The 23,884-nt window shown below is 37.9% G+C and overlaps 1 protein-coding gene and 1 pseudogene across 1 annotated transcript in view; one reads left to right on the forward strand and one right to left on the reverse strand.

The window, feature by feature from the left end:
* DPP10 (dipeptidyl peptidase like 10) overlaps positions 1–23,884 on the forward strand; it is a 1,393,698-nt gene that overhangs the window by 355,626 nt on the left and 1,014,188 nt on the right. The gene's annotated exons all lie outside the window — the stretch shown is intronic.
* On the reverse strand, positions 18,726–19,476 carry LOC125095974 (rRNA-processing protein FCF1 homolog; annotated as a pseudogene).

Consider the following 23,884-nt stretch of genomic DNA (forward strand, 5'->3'; position numbering starts at 1 on the left):
ATGAGAAATGGAGTCCAGGACATATGTCTCTGGTAATATCACAGAAGAGGTGCTCAGAAAGACCCTCCTACTACAAAATAAAAATCTTAGGTCCATTGTAACAAACATATATTTCACTAAGTTACTAAAATTTTAAGAAAGGAATTCTCCAGTGAGCTAACCAAACTCACAACAACAATAATTAGCTAAAACTAAAAAAAAAAAAAAATCAGCAATTTAGAAACCCTGGTTTACTTTGGGGCATTCATGCTTGTAAGTGCTGAGATTGGAAACTAATGTGGGGGTTCTCACTAAAATGCTGTAAGTGAAACTGAAAATTCTACATTTGGTTCAGATCCTGAAGGAAGGCTAAAGGGATCCCAAGTCAGCAGCAAACTCTGGCTGCCAGCATGAGCAGTCCAAATCCTATGTAGAGGAAATCTTCATTTTTTTGTCTCTCAGGAATCATACACATTAAATCCAACCAAATGTGAGTCTATAACAAAAATCAAAGTAATAAACATATAAGCTATAAACCAGCACAATTGAGCATCTGCAGAAATAACAAACATATCTAGATTTCTAAGGGTTTAAACTAAGATTATTAAATATAGAATATAAAGTAATACATATGAAATGCCTAAAGAAATAACGGCTGACAAACAAAAATAGGCATGGAATGAGAAATTACTGTAAATAATTAAACAGATATGGAAAAGATTCAAATAGAACCCTTGGAAATCATCACTGAAATTAAAAACTCTATTGGTCGCTACACAATTAGAACAGCAGAAATTAAAAAAAAAAATAGTGAAATACAAACTGTTTGCCAGGATGCAAAGAAACTGTATCTCTCATACACTTCTGGTGGAGTTTAAAATGATACAGCCACTCTGGAAAATTGTTCATCATCTTATGAAATTAAATATACAATTGTCATTTGACCCAGAAATCACATTCTTGGGCATTTATCCCAGAGAAATGAAAACTTATGTTCACACAAATACCTGCATACAAATGCCCATTGCTGTTTCACTGGAAACAACCCAAATGTCATTCAGTAAGTGAGTGGTAGAATGGGTTCTAGTGCATGCAGACAGTGGAACTGTTCAGCAGGTGTTCTAAGAGATACATTATGGAAGGAAAAAAATGATTCAGTAAAGGCTCCAGAGTTAAATAAAAATGGTAGTGAAATCAGTAAGTACATAAGTAAATATAACATGTATTATGAGACAAAAGGCTTATAACACTCAACTATCAGTGTTAAAGTGTTATAAGGTACTTAGATCACTTGACATCAGAACAGTTAACATAGTGATTGACTTCACACCCTAATAATTCCAGTATGATAAACCCTCAGGATTATGCACTGACTGTCTTGATCTGCCTGGTACCATAAGAAAATACCACAAGCTACATTCCTTAAACAACAGACATTTATTGCCTCACAGTTCTGGAGTCTACCAGTCCATGATCAGCATGTCAGCATGGTCACTTTCTGACAAGGGGTCTCTTTCTGGCTTACAGATAGCTGCCTTATTGCTCTGTTCTTTCTTAGAGAAAGAACTAGCTCTCCAATGTCTCTTTTTATAAGGGCACCGATTCCATCATGAGGGATTTAAAAAAAAAAAAAAAAGATCTCCACGGGTGAGTTAAAAACAACTAAAATCATATACTGAAAAACTAAAAGACTTGAAGAAAGTAAACAAAAAGAAGAAAATAAAGAATATGAAAGTAATGTTGAAAGACTTGGATGATGGATGAATAGGTCTAACATAGGTCTAACTGGTGGCCCAGACAAGTGACACTGTTTATGACCTCACCTCATGACCTCATCTAATTCTAACTGCCTCCCCAAAGCCCTTATCTCTAAATACCATCACATTGGGGGTTAGGGGTTCAACATACGATTTATGGAGGGGACACAGAAATTCAGAAATTCATAACACCTACTGAAAGAATAGAAATAAAGAGAGGAAATGATTCATCTAATAAGGATGAAACAGGGAATACAAAACACTGAAAAAGCACAAAATTTTTTAAAAATATGAATTAATAGTATAATACTTCTTTAGTCTTATAAGTTGTCTTGGAAAAGCATTTTTAATAAATGGTATAAAAGTATTGCTTACATGAGTGACGAGATAACAACCTGAGAAAGTAGTAACATCACTTTGGGGTAAAGAGAAAAGATGGCTTGGGGACTGGAGCCTGCAGAATGGGTTGAATTTGAATAGCATGGGCATTATATGAACTGTCTAGAGCTGATTCTTGGCATCTGATGAAGGGGCCTGCATTAATCTTCTCTTATTGCCATACCAAATCACAAACTTGGCAGCTGAACCAACACAAGTATATTCTCTTGTAGTTTCAGAGGTCAGAAGTCCAGAAGTCACTGGGCTAAAATCAAGCTATCAGCAGGGCCATGTTCTTTTCTGAAGGCTCAAGAGGGAGAATTCATGTCCCACTTATATAAGTATTATTGACAGAATTCAGTTCCTTGCAGCTGTAGGACCCATGTCCCATTATCCTGTTGGCTATAAGGTGAGAGCCACTTCTGCCTTCCAGAGGTTGCTGCACTAATGGGCTCTTGGCCTTTTCCTCCAACAACAAAGGCAGAGAGGGTTGAGTCCTTTCAAATCACGTTTCTCTGACAGCACCAAGAAATCTTATCTAATTGTCTAACAGTTCATATTATTAGACTAGACCCACCTCAGTAATGCAGGATACTCTCCCTGCCTCAAGGTTCCTCACCTCACATCTGCAAAGCCTCTTTTGCAACATAAGGTAACATATTCATCTTTTGGGGGACCAGTATGTAGATATCCTTAGGAGCTGCTATTCCACCTACCACAGGAACATCTGGAAGGAACAGGTCTAATTAAACGGTAAAGGATAATGGAGGATTCCAAAAGAGGCAAGATCATGATATATTTTGATATTTGAACAAACTTTTCTGTATTTGAATCAGATCAATGTTACAGAGAGTTTACATTTTTTCCACAAGGGCAACAGGAAACCCCTGACATACTTGAATACATCAAGGGCAAGACCAAATCAGAGTCACATGTTAGAACTCTCTGCTTGCCAACTAGAGAATGGATTGTGAGGGAGAAATCTAGATGACAGAATTAAGAAATCTACCCTGAAGGCTTAGAGTAAACTAAAGTAAAGAGAGGACCCTATGAAGAGGGGAAAAAGTGTGGCAGAATAAAACACAGGGTTGGAATCAGAAAGGTTGGGTTCCCATTAGTTATTTTGGAGTGAGGTGCTGCTTGTTACATACTTAGGAATTCCATGAGCTGATTTTTAAACCGTTGGCAATTTGAAACCAGCTCTGATAGTACTATTTACACCAGGAAGTTTGCTAACACTCTCTCAATGTGGTGTGCTCTCTTTCTTTCTCTTCCTCTCCCAGAGAGATTCCCAGCTTGCTTATGATGGAACGATATTGAAGAAGCCCCATAGTTTAAGCAGGAAAACCAAAATTGGCTCAAGATGAAAATAAGGTAGTATGCATGAGGAAATAAGGTAGACAGAATTGCTAAACTGTTTTTGGTGCTTTTGCAGTCAGAGAAAAGTAGATCACTGTTAGGATCCTAGGAACAGAACATAGATGAAATTTTATGTCACTAATAATTTTCAGTAGCTCAAACATGTTCTTTTTTTTTTTTTTAAGATTTTATTTGTTTATTTGACAGACAGAGATTACAAGTAGGCAGAGAGGCAGGCAGAGACCTTGGGGGAAGCAGGCTCCCCGCTGAGCAGAGAGCCCATGCGGGGCTCGATCCCAGGACCCTGAGACCATGACCTGGGCTGAAGGCAGAGGCTTAACCCACTGAGACACCCAGGACCCCAAACATGTTCTTATTACTAAAGTATGAACCATGATAATTGCAAATAGAAATATAAATATCCATGTAAGAACATGGTTCCTCATATGTAAACATGTACATATGCATACATGCACGCACACACACAGAGGGTTAAAGAAACTTACAAACTCTCTTGATCTTCCAACTTTCTATTGAGTTAAAAGACTGGAAAAGAGAGACAAATGGAGATTAAAATGTCACGGCTGTTGTAATGAGCTTATTGGAAAATAAGGCTTTAGATCTTTGACCAGAGGAGTTAGCTCAGTCTGCCCCTGAATTAGACCAAAACAACCACCTCATCTCATTGTAGTCAAAGATGGAAAACTATAGTCGTTTCCAACATGAGCAAACCCTTCTGCCATGTCCAGAGCACAGTAGCCTATCTTTGTTAGCAGCTTGGTTCTCAAAGACAAAGAGAAAAAATATCAGAACACTCACTCCACATTCCTTCCTTCAATGCCAGCAAATCAGAGGAGAATCATTCCTCCTTCCCTGGAGGAGCAGTGACTGAGGGGGAGGAGAGGGACAGGGTGTGGTTCATACTTTGGTGCAGTGGTTAAGTAAGATAGGTGGCCATGGGGGGCTGTCATGGAGAAAAGGGGGAATTTATATTACAGAAGTAAAAAAATCCCAACCATACTATTATATTATTATTTTTATTTGCTTTTAGGGATGACATTAATTTTTATATTAACATAGGAAGTTACATACATGTTAGTAGTAATGATTCAACAGCATGGAAAGTGAGAGAGACATGAGAAGCCATATTCCCGTAGCAGTGGTAAGAGTACGGATTGATCCAACTTTGCAAAAGAAAAATAGTAGCATATTTTTCAACCAAAAATATGCTTTCCCCCTTGCTTTAGCAAACATACTTAAAGGAGTTAAATATTAAAGGGAAACACAATATTTGCAAGTTTATGTAATTAGGAGAGGGACAGAGCACATGGGCTATAAAAGATAGAAAAATCTTCTATATAAAGTATGACTTTGGCCTTGAACAACAATGCCATTCCTCAGCCTGAGTTTCTTTTTTTTTTTTTTTTTTTTAATTTATTTGACAGACAGATCACAAGTAGGCAGAGAGGCAGGCAGAGAGAGAGAGAGAGGAGGAGGAGGCAGGCTCCCCGCTGAGCAGAGAGCCCGATGCGGGACTCGATCCCAGGACCCTGGGATCATGACCTGAGCCAAAGGCAGAGGCTTTAACCACTGAGCCACCCAGGCGCCCCCTGAGTTTCTTTTTTAACCTGGGTCCTGCTTGCAGCCATTTTGCTGTTTTTCTTTCATCTGCAGGTCATTTCTCCACAAAGAATAATCAGGCTTTCCAGGAACTACTCACATATTCAAAAATTCTGAAAAAAAGTTCTGTCTCAGCATTGTCTTCTTGATAGCCTTTAGCAAGAAATAGTTACAAAATCAAATGAAAAAAAGAAAATGACTGCCGTAAGAGAAGATGTTTTAGTGTCAGATATCCTAAAGAACTCTGGATATTAATGTTATGTTTAATTTATGTAGTAGTCCTAACACTTATCCACTATGCTGTGATTGTGGCTGGTAAGTGCCAGTCTTTAGAGCTAATTCATTTAGAATACATTGAGAAAATTTTCTGTGGACAGCAATAGCTGAGGAAAATTGAATTCTTGAACTTTCTGTCAGAGTACCAGCTCCACACCTCTTATATATTAACCAAGAGGAAGCTGATAACTTGTTACATCCTGAATTTGTTTCAGGGAAGTTTTTGGTTGCACAGGACCTCAGTCCAACTGCGGCGGTATGCAGTGTGGCCAACACATGCTAGTAGTGCTCAGGCAGGCCTCAGTCCCCCCTCAGAAGTCAGTCCTTCCTCACCTGGACAGCTCTCTCGCAGTCACACCACCTGAATACCACTCATTGTTTTGCCTGTCTGGCAATCATCTCCTTCCGGATTCAGAAGCCATTGTTCCCAGAGAGAGCCCATCCTCATGAGAATCAATGACTGGAGAAAGACAGAAGTCAGTGTGTGGCTGCTTCTTCAAAGAATGTGATAGATTTTGTGAAGATAATATCTTCGTTACGGAAAAGGAGTAATTATTTCTGAGAGGATATCCTTTTATCTTTAGTGATAGCATCCATATGTCAATAAAGGAAAGGATACTGGAACCTAGCACATGGGGAAAGTCACTTGTTTAATGTCACTTGACATCCTAAGTTGAACTAGAAAGGGGAGATTGAGGTTTGTTTGTTTGTTTTAAAGATTTTATATTTTTATTTGACAGAGAGAGACACAGTGAAAGAGGGAACATGAGGGGGAGTGGGAGAGGGAGAAGCAGGCTTCCTGCTGAGCAGGGATCCCGATGCGGGGCTCCATCCCAGGACCCTGGGATCATGACCTGAGCAGACACTTAATGACTGAGCCACCCAGGCACCCCGAGATTTTTATCTATAGAACACTTCCAAGAATTTCATATTTTTCCATAGTCATACTTAATTTGATTTAAGGCTAATAAAATATTCAACATTTCTAACTTTAAAAAAATATGTAAATCCCATGGTCTGAGCAGATAGCAAGCACATTTATAAACACTTGTGTTTTTTCCAAGGAAGCAGATTACTTCTTATAACATCCTTCATCCTCAGGCCAGTATAGTAGGGTCAAGAATAGGTATTAAGGAAAATTCGCTATTAAAGAAAACTCTTCATCCTAGAGTCTAAATGATCTCTCCTAGTAGAATTCTTTTCTCCCCAACTCTCACATCATATCAGGATCACCTTAATAGTCTTTGCTGGGATATGAAATCATCTTTTGGAGCAGAGGAACATAAAGTTATTTTTATAACATGTTGCCCCAAATCTTTGTCTCATTTTTTTTCTATTTTCCTTAAAATAAAAAATAAAACATATATTTCACTTAGGCTTTATCAGAATGGCGGGATACATATACCTTGGCTGATAAACAACTATGCCATCCTCTTTCACAGTATGGAATGTATTTCTATGTATATTCTACCTTGTGGGTTCATTTTCCCTATCTCAATGTGCATTTCTTAAGTTTTCATACCTTATTTTCAGCTGAACCAAACCTTGTACTGACTCAACTTTATTATTATAAGCATTGTGGACCAGAGCATTAGGGCCATCTCATGGTGGCCAATTACTAACTTTCCTTAAGAGTTCTGTTGAGCATCTGTTGAGCTAGATGTTAAGATGAAGAACTAGGTGATTCTGACCCAGTGGTCTTCCCATTAATGCCCCAATACGTCAGGATTATCTGGATGTGAGCAGATACCTAACTAATGGACTTTGATTAACATTATCCTAAAAGTATCACCTTCCTTAGATGTGAGATCAAAACCTAGCTTAGAGAGTCACTTAAGCTCTCAAAGCCTGCATTTTCCTTTCTATAAAATGGAAATAACAACATATATCAAAAGGTTTTAGTAATAGTTGAATTAGAACATATGGTAAAAGAAGCCAGACATGGGAACCTGGGTGATTCAGTTGGTTAAGCCACTACTTTCAGCTCGAGTCATGATCAAGTCCTGCATCCAGCTTCCTGCTCAGTGGGGAGTCTGCTTCTCCCTCTGACCTTCTCCCCTCTCATGTTCTCTCTTTCTCAAATAAATAAATAAAATCTTTCTAAAAAGCCGGACAAAAAGTCTACATACTATGTATGTAGACTACATATATACTATGTAATTTCTTTTCATCATTGAAAAGGCTAAACTTTAGGCATAGAGATTATATCTATATGGATACTCCATGAGTTGGTCATGCATGGTTTCAGATTGCCTTTAGATCTGGGTTTTTGTAGTGATTTTCAAGGGACTTTAGTAAGTTCAGATTCCTAGAATCAGATCACGCTTCTGCTTTGCTTCTTTATAGAAATGCAAAGGCCTTAGAAATGTGCTAAGAATGAAAATGCTTGCTTTGGTTCCCAATTATACCTTGCAAGATAAAGGACATTAATTTAAGACTTGTTATGCTTAGCTCCTTTGGGGAAAGGGTGTGGAGAGAACTAATGTTTATTGATCCTGCATTATGTGTGAAACTCATTACATATGTTCATGTAAAAAAAAAAAATCTCGGGTTTGCTGAGTTATAACTTACATAAAGTCAAAGTCTATAATGAGGTTTGACACATATATACAGCTATATAACTGCTACGACAATTGAAATAGACGATAAGTATATATCACCCTGAAATTTTCCTTGTGCCCCTTTCTAACTGACCTCCTATCTGTACTTTCAATCACTGGCAACCATCTATCTGATTTCTGCCTAAAGTTTTGCCTTTTCAATGATGCCACAGAAAAGAAATTACATAGTATGTAGACTTTTTGTCTGGCTTTTTAGAAAGATTTTATTTATTTATTTGAGAAAGACAGAACATGAGAGGGGAGAGGGTCAGAGGGAGAAGCAGACTCCCCACTGAGCAGGGAGCTGGATGCAGGACTTGATCATGACTCGAGCTGAAAGTAGTGGCTTAACCAACTGAATCACCCAGGTTCTCATGCCTGGCTTCTTTTACCATATGTTCTAATTGAACTATAAATAAATAAATAGTCACCTGTCAATGTGTGTGCATGCATCCAACACACACACACACTCACATAAACAAGCATCAGCAACCCAATGGCTAAGGTATTTATATTTATTTATACTTATTCATTCAAAATACCTACTGTGGGTCTTAATCTGTGCTGGGATCTAGGGACCCAGGGATGATTATATATAATTTCTGTCCTCAAGAACCTCATAAAGTAAAATGATCAAAAGACATGTATGGTGAAGTTGGCACTTTTATGTGAGCCCAAACAGTTTCTGGGCAAGCAAATGCTCTTCATGTACTGTATTCCATAACCAACCTATGCATAACAGTAAGGTGCCTTGAGGCTGTGTCTTTATTACTATTTTGTTAAAGGGCAACATACTTGAATTTCTAAGGAGGAAAAAAAAAACAGTAATCTTAAAGGACATTTGGTTGCTAGAGAAAGAAACAGAAAAAGATAGGAGGTCTGGGGTGACTCTGTTAGAGTCAATTAATTTTATTTTAATAAAAACAAATATATACCCTAACACTAGCTTAAAATTTTTACTAGAAAATTGAAGAATTTTTTACAAAATATTGAAGTTCATAAGTTAATTGTGAAGCAGAAATGGCTATATTTATCATGATTGCAGATGATGGTATATGTTCTATATAGGCATTGGGATGTTCATTGATGGGCTGGTAATGAATGAACAGTAGTGACTAAGTAACATCAGTGGGCCAGAGCTTTGCAAGGAATTGTTTAAAATATAGTGGGAGTCTGGGGCACCTGGGTGGCTCAGTTAGTTAAGACATTGCCTTTGGCTCAGGTCATGATCCCAGAGTCCCGGGATCGAGTCCCACATCAGGTACCCAGCTCCGTGGGGAGTCTGCTTCTCCCTCTGACCTTCTCCGCTCTCATGTTCTCTCTCTCATTCTGCTTCTCCCTCTGACCTTCTCCGCTCTCATGTTCTCTCTCTCATTCTCTCTCAAATAAATAAATAAATAAAATATTTTAAAAATATATAGTGGGAGTCCTATAAGAGTTTACTTCTTTTCCCAAAGCATGAAATTCAATTACTTCTTTGATCTAATGCTAACCTATATCTCAACTTCATCTCCCATTAATTATGGACCAGAACCAGTCTTGAACTCTTTGTACCATTTAATCCTTTCAGCAATCATTTGTAGTAGTTATTACTATTTTTCCTTTTTAGGGATGAGAAATCTGAATCCCAGAGAGATCAAGTGACTTCTTAAGATGACACAACTAGTAAATAGGAGACACGGAATTTGAACTCAAGCAGTCTGTGTCCTGATCCTCACCCTTGCCTCTAGGAGAGATAATGATATGATAAGAGCTTAGATAGAGATACAACTAGAGGGCAGAAACTATGTATGCATCTTCCTGTTTAGTCCTCATAGTAACTCTTAGTCCTCATAGTAACTCTTTAATTTACTATCCCAATTTTATATATGTAATGAAATGTCCAAGGAAAGATAAGTAGTAATTGTCACATCCCAGGAAAATCTACCACTAGAGTTCAAAACAGTTATATTGCTCAAGTTGAGACATGCTGATGCAGGTATCTAAAAGTCTTTTCCAGCCTTGAAATTCACTGATTTTAAGTGGGAGTTTCTGATTTCTATAACTGGTAGGGGGTAGACTCATATTGGTGACAAGTTTAGAGATGTCCTAAAGCCTTGCCTAGAAATTCAAGGATCAGCATTTCTATCCCACTTCTGGGCATTATGGAAATTCTCCCTTATTTTTATCAGCTTTCCTATAATCTTGCTTGAGCTGAGCTTAAACTGAGTGGATTTCAGCCTGCAGGAATATCCTAGCAGGCTGGAGGAACCTCGTAAATTTTTATTCTCTAAGAAATGTTAGCATGAAGTCTTAGAACTCATTCCCTCCAAGTATATGGCATCAGTCAGTAATTAGAAAGGGGAAGCGGGAAGCCAGAAAACAGAGAATATTCACATTCCCAACAATTAAAATCACAATAGTCTTTGTTTAACCATTTGAATGACAATAGAAACACCTATCATTTGATCAATACAGTTCATAAATATTGGGTACCTCCAATAGATCATATACTGTTCTAGGCTTTAGCAATAAAAATAAGAGGCTGTTCTATATCTCAAGGAGCTACCATTTCAGGTGAAAGAGAGAGACATCTAATTAAATAGATGTAAATTTACATTCTTGGTAATACATATATAGAGGCACATGGGAACTACCTTGAAGGAGAGAAAGTACACTGTGATAGGATGCACAAAGCAGGAGAGAATGGGAGTGATGGAAGGATCAGGAGTTTTTTCCCAGAAGAGCTGGCAAATGAGATGGGTTTTGAAGTCATGAGGGGAAAACATGCTGATTTTAGATATAGCTATACATATAAAGAGACAAAATCCCAGAGAAAAAATTAAGTGAACATACATCTTAGTTATCATGGACTTCATCTAACTGAGTGAACAACTAGACAACATTTAGGGCACAAAACGTCCTCCATGATCTGACACCTGGCTACTCCTTTTCTGGAAGCTTTTCCTGTTGCACCATGGGTAGACAACCATGCGCTGGTAGGTCCTACATCCATGCCTCTGGACACATCATTCCTTCTGCTTGAATGACCTTTGCTGCTCACAGAAGGGAAGGACCCACACATATCCTTAAGGTTGCAGAGTATCAAGTACCTGGTTAAAGAAAACTTCCCTGATTTTCATTCCCCCAAATAATTGATCATTCTTTCTCTTAACATCTCTGTTTCTAGTACATACATCAGCTGTTCCCCAACATTATATAATTTTTAAAAATTGAATGCCTGTCTTCCTTACCATGCCATAAGTGACTTGGACGTTGGCACAGAATCTGAATTAATGCCAGCAATGTGATGGAGTTGGCACATATGAGCTCAGGAGAACTGAGTGTTCATAAGAATTCTGTGGGCCATTTGCTTGAAATAATCTATGGTGGGAGTAGTTACACTACGGAAAATGGCAAATACTAAAAGTTAGAAACTTTTTTCATTTTTTTGTTTCCAGAGCTTCAATTTACCAGATCCCAATAACCATATTTCCTAGGTCTTGCTCATTATGACAAACAGAAAGATGTTCAAAAATGTTTGTTGGATAAATAAAGCAAGTAATATTAGAGTACGTTTTAAAGTAACACATCCAAGTTTTAATGATTTAAGTTAAATAAAGTTAGTGCAAAATATAAGAATAAATAGAAAATTAAGTGAGTAGAAACCTCTCTGTGCTCTGTGAGTTCTGAAAAAGGACTCTAAACGTTCAGAGAGGATATAGAGTGGTAATTATAGAGTGGTAGATAAAAATACTATTTAAGAGTCAGTTTTCGGGGCACCTGGGTGGCTCAGTGGGTTAAAGCCTCTGCCTTTGGCTCAGGTCATGATCCCAGGGTCATGGGATCAAGCCCCACATTGGGCTCTCTGCTCAGCAGGGAGTCTGTTTCCCTTCCTCTCTCTCTGCCTGTCTCTCTGCCTACTTGTGATCTCTGTCAAATAAATAAAATCTTTAAAAAAAAAAAAGAGTCAGTTTTCATGTAATTAAAAAAATATATAATTCCCACCACACAGAATTTTGCAAAGATAAAATATTATATGTGAGAATCTTTTATAAAATATATAGCATATGCACTGCAGTTGTTACTGTAGGATGAAAAATAATTGATACAGGTTTTATATGTATGTATGTTTATTTGTACTTTAAGATGTTCTTTACTCCAGGAACAAAGGGTATACGCTGTCTGAGAATGGGTAAATTTCATTGTTTCTGATGACCATATTCTCATCTATTTCTTAAAATTCTTCTTAATATGCAGCGCAGAAGACTAAAAAGTCACATCTGCATCCAAAGACGCATCTAAATATCATCTAAATCTATTGGGTGATACTCAAGGTACAATTCAATCAGAGGAAAATTGTTCTCTAGCTGTGAACCTGAGAAAACAAACAAGTTATGTGTTTCCAAAATACAATGCAGGAGGGGTGGGGAGCAGGCACAAGATAGACACTTTCATCCCAAAAGGGGAAAAAAATAGAAAATTAGAAAGGAGTAATGGGCCCTAAGTCCAAAACTTAAGTAGGTGAACAAAATTTAACTTTAAACTTCTAAAATAATCCTCTTTGGCTTGATGCTCTGGATTCTAGGCCCCTTGGGGTGATAGCCTCCTGCCTCCAGGGCTTGGTGGGAAGACTTCACAGCCACATTCTGCCTGGGCCTCGAGGTTCTGTGGGGCTGGCATCCTGCACCTGTGACTTTCTGGCCTGAGGTTTGAGCACTGCAGCTGTTCTTTAAAGCCTAGGTGGAGGCTGTCATACTTCCATGGCTTTGTACTCCAGGTAGAGTGCGTGGCAGCCCTGGTGATCTCTGAATTACCTATAGGGTCATTCTTCTATTATCTTGAAGAATAATTCCTGGCCTCTACTGAGAAGGTTTGTCAACAATAATCTCCTTATCTAATGGTCTCCTGGCCATACCCTGACTGTTCTCACTTTTTGCAATATGGATATGCTAAGAATTTTCCAAATCTTTAAGTTTGCTTCCTTTTTGCTTAACAATCCCAACTCTTTGCTCTCTTCTAGTATTTTAGTATAAGGGATCAGGAGCCAAGACTCTATTTCAATTTTTGCTTAGCAGTTTCTTCAGCTAAATATCTAATTTCAGCCCTTGAAGGTTGTACCTGCTATAAAACACTAGGACACAAATACAATTCAGCCAAGGTCTTTGCCGCTTTGTAACAAGGATTGCTTTGCCTCCAGTTTTCAAAAACATACTCTTTCTTTCTGTCTGAAACCTTGTCAGAATAGCCCTTAACCATCATATTTCTACCTTTATTTTGTTCATTATTATGGAAGTATTCTCTAAGAAGTTGGAAGCTTTCTTTACAGTTCTCTTTTCCTTCTGAACTCTCTTCAGAATCACCTTTAAAGGTCCAATCAGAATGATGTAGGCTTTTTCTAGAATATACCTCAAATGCCTCAAGCCTCTATCCATTATCCTGTTCCAAAGCAGCTGCCACACTTTGAGACATTTGTTACAACATTCCACTTCTTGGTAACAATTTCTGTCTTAGTCTGTTCAGGCTGTATAACAAAAATACCATAGACTAGGTGGCTTAAACAACAAATATTTATTGCTCCCAGTTCTGGAAAGTCCCAGCTCAAAGTGCTGGCAGATTTGGTGTCTGGTGAGGGCCCACTTTCTGGATCATAGACGACTATCTATTTTCTGACTGTGTCCTCATATAGAGAAGGGGGAAGGGGACACTCTGGGTATGATTTCATTAGGGCACTAATCCTACTGATGAGGGCTCCACCCTCACAATGTAACCACTCCCAAAGATCCCACATCCAGATAACATCATGTTGCGTAGTAGGTTTTAACATATGAATTTTGCAGAGAAACATATTCAGTCTATAGCAGCTTTTAGATCCTTTTTTTCTTTTTCTTTTTCTTTTTCTTTTTTGAGGATTGCTTTTGGATGTATTTTTCCTACTAAGTTACAGTTCTTCTAGAAAAAGTTTTGGAAATTGACAGCTGTCCCATTTTTCAGTCTCTGATATTAAGCCACTTGTTACATTCGTCAGTAGCAAGTAAAGAGGGGCACCTGGGTGGCTCAATCAGTTAAGCATCTGCCTTCAGTCCCATGCTCATCAGCAGAGAGCCTGCTTCTCTCTCCCTCTGTCCCTCTACTGCTGCCCCTCCTTGTGCTCTCCCCACCCACCCCCGTCAATTAAACAAATAAAATCTTTAAAAAATTTAAAAAAACATACAAACAGTAAAGAGAAGAGTTTGACCAGATGCAACTGGCTGGGAAGAAGCAACCACTTCAGAAATGCTAAACCGCACTGAAATTCATTATGACAGAGCTTACGAAATAAATGCAAAGTAGTATTTAAATCCTCATCTCAAAACTGCAATCGGTAATAAATATAATGCCAACAGCAACAAAGGTTTAAATGACAACTTCACATCTCTTCAAATGCAATGTAATGTCCTGGCTATATTGTAATGACCCCATTGAACGTAAATGCCTTGATCTGTAGTATCCAGATATTTTATACTGAGTTTTGTCATGTGACATACCCAAACAGCTCCATGCCCTTTAGATAGACTCATGCTCACCCATGATTTGGTGACAGGATCTGCATAAAAAACTGTAAGGTGGTGGGAAAGCACTTTAGGGTCAAAATCTGGATATAAATTTGCATATTTTTTGTCTTTCATTAGTTACTTAACACTTCCTGGTTTCAGATTTAGTACCTTTAAAATGAGAATAATAGTATTATCCAGAATGTGTCTGAGGGTGAGATAATCAAATAAGCTATATTATTAATAAGAAATAAATTCAGTAAGATATTATCGACATCCTCATCATCATCCCTACCAATTTTCTCCTTCTTCTTCTCTTCATCTTCCTCCCCCTCCTCCTCCTCCTTTGTCTTCCTTTTCTTCTTCTTCATCATCATCATCATCATTATCATCATCACATTTAAGTAATATTGAGGGACTATGTTTATAACAGTAGACTAAGTCTTACCCTGGTTTCAGAAGATCACAGTTGATTTTCAGAATGGAAGATGTTAAAGTGTATTACATAAGCAAAAATGTTTAACTCATTAAAATGCTGGTGACAAAAAATAAAATGCAAGTGACATTGGTCATGGTTGGGATGTTTACTTCCGTAAAATGTGATTTGTTCATATAATCAAAAATATCTAATTAGTCATATAACAATAGTTGCAGCAGATAAATCTGTAAAAGCCCCAGGTTTTCATGGCTTAATACAGTAAGGGTTTGTTTTCTATTCATAGTATAGTTGCTATAAGTTGGATGGGGAAGAAGGTTGGTTCTGCACCACACAGTTATTGAGTGTTCTGGGAATTCCATCTAATGGCTTCATTAAGCTCTAGAGTCTTGAAGTGTCCCATTGGAACTGTATTAATTAAGCTGGGAGATGGAAAGAAAAGAGAAATCATGGAAGATGGCACAGGAGAGTGCAGGAGTCAGGCCTGGAAACTGTATGGGCCAATTTCATGCCATTCCCATTGGTCCGAACTTGACCCATGGTAGCTCCTAATACCCAAAGATGCTGGAATATGGAGTCCACCTATATGTTCAGGTGGAAGATACAATGGGAATTTGGGTGCCGGCAAGGCAGTCTCTGCCACAGGGTTCTAACATATAAAGCAAATCATGAATTTAATTGAATGAAAGACAATGCACAATTTAGTAATGTCAAAATCATCTGTGATACTAGAAAAATACTGTATAATCTATTCTCCTCTTTCTTATACATGTAAAAATTACAACACTTTGATGATGGTCTTCTAATTAGTATATACCTCTGGGGAATGAAATTTTAGATAAAACCCTTAGTTTTCTCTCCTGAATGTGCATGTGAAGACCATGTTTCATAAAGATTAAGCTAAGTACTCACAAGAAAAACATTAAGGCAACCAGACCCTTCTGAGGCTTGCTCTCTTTCTAGATACAGATAGATATGGATATAGATGTTCCAGTAGGACTTTTAGTGTTAACAAAATGACAAGCTTCCTCTGAGGTAGTTAGCTAAGGTCCAAAGCAGCTCCTCTTCAAAGTTATATCAAGAACATGAGAGGTCTTCCAGTTTCTTTAGAGGTCCCTTTTGCCTTTTTATCTTACAAAACTTGAACTCATGACTGAATCCTTTCAAACATACTGTTAATTTTTGACAGGGTCCCATTGAATATCAATTTACACTTTATATCCCATCATAAGCCCAACCTGACCTTACATCCCATTTGATTCTGTGGCCTGTTTATAATGTGTTCTGACCTGTGAAAATCACCCCCTTACCATATCCTGGCATTAGGAATGCCCAGAACTGCACTAGAATCCTCTGACAGGACTCGGGAATTCTGTTATTATTACTTCATCACATGGAATTTAACTTTTCACACTTTAGTGACCATGGTTGTCAAGAATTCCAAAACTGGGACGCCTGGGTGACTTAGTCAGTTGAGCTGCTCTCTTTGGCTTGGATTGTGATGCCAGGGTCTTGGGATCGAGTACCGCATCAGGCTCCTTGCTTGGCCAGGAGCCTGCTTCTCTCTCTGACTCTGCCTGCTTGTGCACTCTCTCTCTCTAACAAATAAATAAATAAAATCTTAAAAAAAAAATTCCGAAATGGTTTTCTCTGAGGGTAATATGAGAAAGACGAAGGAAGTTAGGAAGTTAAGAAGGAAGGAAGGGAGGATGGAAGGAAAGAAGGGAGGGAGGGAGGAAGTTAAGGAAGGAAGAAAGGGAGGAAGGGAGGAAGGAAAGAAAGAGAAGGAGGGAGGGAAAAAGGAAGGAAAAGAAAGGACAGAAGGAAGAAAGGAAGAAGGAAAAATCTACCCTGCCTAATTCACAGGATCAAATGCAGATGATACTGTTGTGATAACATAGGTTTTTGTAACCTAATTCCATCAACTATTTTTAAACTTTTGCTTTGAGGAAACAAAGCAGGTGGCAAATTGTCATACTTCATTTTTTTTCCCCATGGAGCCTTCTTTATGTGTGAACCTATATTCCTAGGAAAATCTAAAAGATTTATAGTTAGTCAATGTAAGCACCAATCTAAGTATCAATCTAATTCCAGAAGTTTGAGTTCATTATTATTTAATGCCTTAGGGTACAGGAGACAATTTGGATTTAAGATATATACTAAAAGACAGTATGTTTATACATTAAAACAGCCAGTTGTTATCCTTAAATTCCATTAAATTTTCAGTGTTTACTGTTACCTTAACACATCATTAAATTATGAATACACTTATTTAGATGCCACAGTCCTCAAGAAAAATGCTTTGGTGTTTGAAGGGTGTTATTATTTTCATTATTAGAAATTTTGTTAAACTGTATTCAAGTAAGATGTCTGAAATGCTTACAGAATTGATTGGTTAATTTATCAACATGAGCATATTTTAAATTAATGGACTTCCTAGTTAAATTACTTGAATACATTCTTATTTTGACTTGTTACAAATGAAAGTTTTGCACATGTTGAGGATAGATATGAGACAAGACATTCTTTAAGTCAAGAACATTACAGTACTATCGGGGAGATTATTCTGTTGAGTACCATTTGTCAGTTACTAAGAATATAATGGTGAATGAAACAATTTACATGTGCTTGTCTTGTCTCTCCTACTAGGATATAAGTTTCAGAAGGCAAGGAATGTGTTTCACAACTTTCTTTCCCTTTTTAACCACTCTTAAGATTCTCAAAAAAATGCTATGTATTTGTAGCCAACAAAAAAATAGTTGAAGAAGATAAAAAAAATAAGTGAATAAATGCAAAATAACTTTCTATAGAGAGGGATATCAATACCAAGAAGGTTCCATTCACCCAGGGAAATGTCTCTACACATACAGTTCAGGGGCAAAAGGTTCTGTTTTTCTCTAAATCTTCTTGATACATGGCTGTTATCAGTTTGCTATATAAATGATTGGAAAAACTCACAGAGGCAAGTTGCTTTTAGCTGTGAATCTTCAGACACTTTAATGTTTCCAAATGAATTCAAAGTGCTGTTAGAAATGTCATTAAGTGGTTATCCATGGGCTGTGGGATTCATGGCTTAATATTTATTTATGCACTTATTCTTTTATTTTTGTGCAAAGGAAAACAGGTGTACCCATTCTTTGTGACACATGGTGCAGGCACATGAAAAAATTCATTGATAACAATTTCAGGGCACATGATACAGAAACTCATATTGTTTTTTCATCAAGAAATACTCTGGAACCAGCAGAACTTGACATACTGTGAAAAGCATCCTTGATGAGGAAACACCACCGCTGTGATCTTCTACATATAGAAAAAGGGAAACAGGGAACATCTAGGTAAATATAATAATGGAAGCCTCCTGACAGAGAAAATGACCTTTTAAAAAAGGGCCAAATCTTGTGAGCTCAGTCTGTGATATCTGCTTGTTCTTCCATCGATTTATCTCAGACCTGTACCGCCAGCTTCTTGCTTAACTGCTGAAAGGGAGAAAGGAATGAGTGTCCAAGGCCACCCACATTTGTGTCCAGGCATGCATGCATCTTCCAGATTCTCCATAATCCTCATGTATCATTTTCTTTTTTATATATGAGCAATCATCTGATTTATAAAAAGATGCAACAATATTTAAAATGAAACAAAATATCAATTTCAAAACAACATCAAAAAGTGACTGTATTTAACCATACTCAGCTCACAACAGAGCAAATGGATAAGAAGAATATTTGTACTATTAGCATATTGCTAATATGAACTGGCAACAGAAAAAGCTGCTAAAGGAAGACAGAGAAACACCATCTTTTAAGAATTAGAACTGAAGGGCCCCATAATCATCAATGTTGTACCTATGGTTAGAAATGTACATGATGGGAACTCCAGCAATCTTCTGGACCCTTCCTTTAAGGTCCTGATCGGCTGTGGCCACAATGTAACACTTGTGCTGTACTAAGCAGTCATCTGCATAGGTTCCCTTGTGTGTGCATGGTAATCTTTCAAATCTTTCAAATCTGAGATCCTTGGCAATCCTTAGAGCCACTCAATACTTCTGTCCCAGTTTCTCAATTTCTGCCATTACACAGTCAATTATACAAAGGATACACTTGGTGTAAAGACAGTCCATCATTGACTGTACTAAGTCAAGTTTGGCTTTAATGAAAAGTTGATAAAGTTAGTGTCAACCTGAAGGGTTTGAAGAGGTGGGGGGGTGGGAGGTTGGGGGAACCAGGTGGTGGGTATTAGAGAGGGCACGGATTGCATGGAGTACTGGGTGTGGTACAAAAACAATGAATACTGTTATGCTGAAAATAAATTTAAAAAAATGATTAAAAAAAAAAAAAGTTGGTGTCATCCAGGAAGTGGTAAGGTGGGCCCAGCTGTGTGTAATATTGGAAGAATAAGCAGGAAGGATTTTGGGGGGACTTCTCTTTCCTTGAGTGCACTGGGATCTTTCTTTTCTTTTCTTCTTTTTTTTAATGTTTAAATATGTCCTTCTCTTTAAGCCTCTGATCTTGGAGACTAAGCATTCGCTTCATGGTTGCATACCTTCTTGCTTTCTTTTGCTTCCCCGTGTTCATGCCGTACACTTGTTTCTTTCATGTATCATTTTCTTAACAAGAAAATATAATTTTTTATTTTGCTTTTACAAGGCACAGGAAATCTTGTGGGATACTTGTTATTCTTCAAATTCCTTTCACAAATGCATCATCCCATTTTATCCTTAGGACAACCTTTTAAAAGTAGCCCTAAACAAGTCTTACTCTGATTCATAGCTGAGGGTAGTGAAGGAATTAAAGTGGCTCAAAGTCACTATATTTTTCAAAGTCAGCTCTGGAAGCTGAGCCTAAGCCTACCAATTAAAATTGTGTGTGTGTGTGTGTTGTACATTTTCCTTGGAAATCTTCATACTGATTATGAGAATAACTAATATTCTATTTTCCTTTAGGTTTGTAGATGAGAGATGAAGGTTAAGACGTGTGTGTGTGTGTGTGTGTGTGTGTGTGTGTGTGTGTAACCATACCACAATTCTTTATATTTACATTTAGCTCTGGCAAAAAATCAGAGGAAGAAAACTCCTTAGAATTAGAATATTTAGTTTATAGAATATAAAGTCAGCCATTTAAGTACAGAAGAAAAATAAGAGTTATACTGACTGCTTCTGAGAGGACATGAGAATCAAATGGTCAATGAAGTGTAGCTGTTATCAAGACCAGTTTAACTTCTCTTTTTATTTTATTGTCACATTTACAGATTTAGAGTGTTCAGAACCATGCATAAACACATTGTGCAAAAGTAAGTAATTAAGTGGCTAGTGACTATAGTAGCATTTTATGTTAACTGCATCCGTAAAGTAAATGTTAGCGTATCCCAGCTTTTCTTGAGAGTAATTTCAGTGATTTCAATTAGCTTGTTTCAGTAATTTCTCACGATGCACCCCGCGTGGTGGAATGGAAAGAAGGTGAGAACCACTGGACATCAACTTGAAAACACCTTTGAGCTTTCCAGTTGTAACAATCGGGAGAGACCATATTTTGCTCCTGTCATTTCTGTCACGTAAAGTCTATATAATAATCAAATGAGACAGCATTGGTGAAATACACTAATCCAAAAGCACAAAGCATTTCCTTTACAAGGAAAATTAAAATACAGATTGGAAACAAAAAGGATCTATGAGCAAAATCATTAAAATTAAAAGCTAGTTTAGTAAGGATTTAAAGAAATTTAATGATGTAATATAAGAACTAAATTAAAGCATCTAAAAGTAAACAAGATTTGGAAAGACCCTTAACTCAGTTATTGGAGGTGTAAAATTGCATCTAAGCAAAAATGGTAAAAACAAAGTTAATTGAAAAGTGGAAGGTGCTTAAACAGAAAAAGCTAAACACCAATGATAGAACAGGCCAAAACAACAGAAAAAAAAAAAGCAATTCAGAAGGAAAGTCCATACCAAAAAAAAAAAAAAAAAAAAAAAAAAAAAAAAAAGTCACAGTTAAAGTACAAAGGCAATTATTTTTGTCCTTTCATTTATTCAACAGTACTGACCGAAAGTGTGCTGCTCTTGTGGAACTTACTTCAGAAAGACAGGAGGTAGATCTGAAATAGCTAAAGACATACACATAAAATGTATGCATCTGGCACTGCTTTTGAGATACATACAATCCCCCACCTTCCCTCTTCTCTAGACACTGCTGTCGCGACCAGCTGGGTGAGGGCTGGTACCAGTTGTTCTCAGGTGCAAACTGGCAGCACCATGCATTTGCACAGGCACGAGCCCAGTGAAGGACAGTGTGTGCCTACAGGGCCATCCTTGACCAACAGGGGTCTGGTGCTGATGTGGCATTTCCAAGAGATGTCACACTAACCTTCTCAGCAGGCCCCCTGGGATTAAGAACCTGCTGTAGTAATGGCCAACCTGACGATCTAGCATTGTCTTGACTTGCTTTCCTGTGCTTTTTGAATCTCTTCTGTCATTCACTTTACAGATTAGAATCATCAAGGTTCAGGGTGCCTGGGTGGCTCAGTGGGTTACGAGGCTGCCTTTGGCTCAGGTCATGATCCCAGGGTCCTGGGATCGAGCCCCAGAACTGGCTCTCTGCTCAGTGGAGAGCTTGCTTCTCCCTCTCCCTGGCGCTCTGCCTACTTGTGCTCTCTCTGTCAATAAATAAAATAAAATATAAATAAATAAAATCTTAAAAAAAAAAAAGAATCTTCAAGGTTCAAAGAGGTTATGTAATTTACTTAAGGTCACCTTGTTTGTAAGGAAAAACAATACTTGTCTTAAATGCCTTGCTTCAGAACTTGAGCCCTTTAAATTTTTTTTTTTCTTCTTCTGTCTGTCTCTAAATAGGCTTTCCCTTCTCTGTCCCCTCCGGTAACTTCAAGACATTTGTGCCCCTTCTGATGTGAAGATGACAGTAGTGATTGCTTCTTGTAACATTTTCAAGTATATTCATATGGAAAAATATTACTCCAGAGGGCAGAAGTGTAATCCAAAGGAGCTAATCTCTAATGGTAGAACTCCAGGCATCTTTATTCCTGAAATTGGACAAGTCTTTCCTTCCCTCAAATTCATAATCACAGTATGTAGATGGCCACTTAGGTAGTTCCACACAGGTCCCTATAAAGCCTCCCCGGTAATAAAAATTAAGAATAATAGTCACTCCCATCTTGGGTTGGTTTCAAGTACATCGATAGAACAACTTATAGAACTGTCATATTTTAGGGAAAATTGCAGAAAGCAGTGTTTCCAGTCATTTGCTAACTGAGCCAGAAATTATAATGGCATGCCAAATTAGACTGAGCAGTAAAAGGAAGATGTTCACATTATTCTTCTCTGCCCTCACAATATGCATAAGAAGCTGAAAAGCCAGTCATTTTTTTTTTTTTGGCCTTACTAAACTTTTTTTCAAGTCTTTTCCACTCTACGAGATGCATTTTTGCTTCATTTATTTTCCCTTGTACCCAATCACTTTGCAGCTGCAATAGCTTGTGACCCTCTATAGAAAGTGGGATTGGACTCCTTTCTGCTCATGGAATGATGGAAGGAAATATATAGCTGAACTCTTTACCCCCACCTGGACCCTCCCCCTGTTGCATTTTTGAGTCCTCTGTGTTTTATAAAGTTCTTCAAAATGGAGAGCATGCCGCTCATTTGGCAGAGGTGATTGAAATAGGGCATGTTTTGTTTGTTTGTTTTTTCCCCTGAAGTTTCTCCTGGATGAAGTTACTGTCTGGTCTGATGTGAGAAACATGGTCTCTCACGATGGAGGCATCCTTCTGCCTGTTAGTACATTGCTGGCAGCTCTGGCCATGACAGAGTTCCCTGGCCTCCTGCTGGGAAGATGATATGCAAGTGACCTACTGTTTTCTGGCATGATAAGGGCCTCTTTCATGCAGGCAAGAGGGCAGTAACCAAGGGAGGAATGTTAGAGCCATGTTTGAGACACATGAATGGCACAGACGTGACCAGTTCCCTAAAGTAGAAAACCTGAAACATGCCCCAGCAGATGAGCTTTTGCGTTCCCAAATCACAACCCTTGAACTCAAAAGCATTCATACCCAGAATTTACTCTAGGGACAATTCCAAGGACTCTGGGATTCCAACAAGGAATCAAATGGAATCCTGTCCTTAAGAGATTACAGTCTAAGGAGCTAAAGAATTCGTAGACTGGATTTGAAAATTCAGAATGCATTTTGCTTTATTAAGACCATTAGGTTTGAGGTCTGGTTTTAACATATTAACCTATAACAGTTGCCTTAAACTATAAAGAAATTAAATAAACCTCTAAGGAGAATTTAAGTCTAAATTCCATATTCTGGCAGGAATAAAAAGATGGAAGAAGGTAATTCCATTTTCTTTTCCTGAGCTCAAGGCCAATAAACAAAATTTAAAATGATAGTTTATCTCAGAACACAAAGCCCCAATTTCATTTTCTACTATCTCCTTCCTTCTTTCTTATGCTAATACAGTTGCCCCAGAGCTCCTATTTGGAGAACAAGACCTGTATCTTCATGATACAAAATTACTATTCTCCTTCTTCTTTCCACCAAAGTGTCCAATTTTCACAGAGTAGCTAGTCTCAGTTGTACATGAGGGGGAAAGTAAGTTGATTAAGCTGACTCACTATAATATGAATGATGGATGGAAAGTTTGATCTCCCGGAGATATTAGCATTTAAGTGTATATTCTCCCTCATTTAACTTTTTACCTCAGTGATTCTCAAACTTGTGTTGGAGGCATCATACCCCTTTGGAAGGATTCACGTTTTCAAAGACTTCTGAAAATACATTTCTCCACCTGCAAGGGTAAGAAGATCATGCTTGGAGAAGCACTGTCCTAGTTCAGTGACTCTCAAGGCAGGGAAGTGGGGAGTGAGGAGGAAGATGTCTGGCAAGATGGCGAGGCATGTGGAAATTGTGCCAGTGTGTATTTTAAAAAGATTTAAGCAATATTGAAGAATAACCTCACAT

The sequence above is a fragment of the Lutra lutra genome, chromosome 3, assembly GCF_902655055.1.
Source record: "Lutra lutra chromosome 3, mLutLut1.2, whole genome shotgun sequence".
In the NCBI taxonomy this organism is placed as follows: Eukaryota; Metazoa; Chordata; class Mammalia; order Carnivora; family Mustelidae; genus Lutra; species Lutra lutra.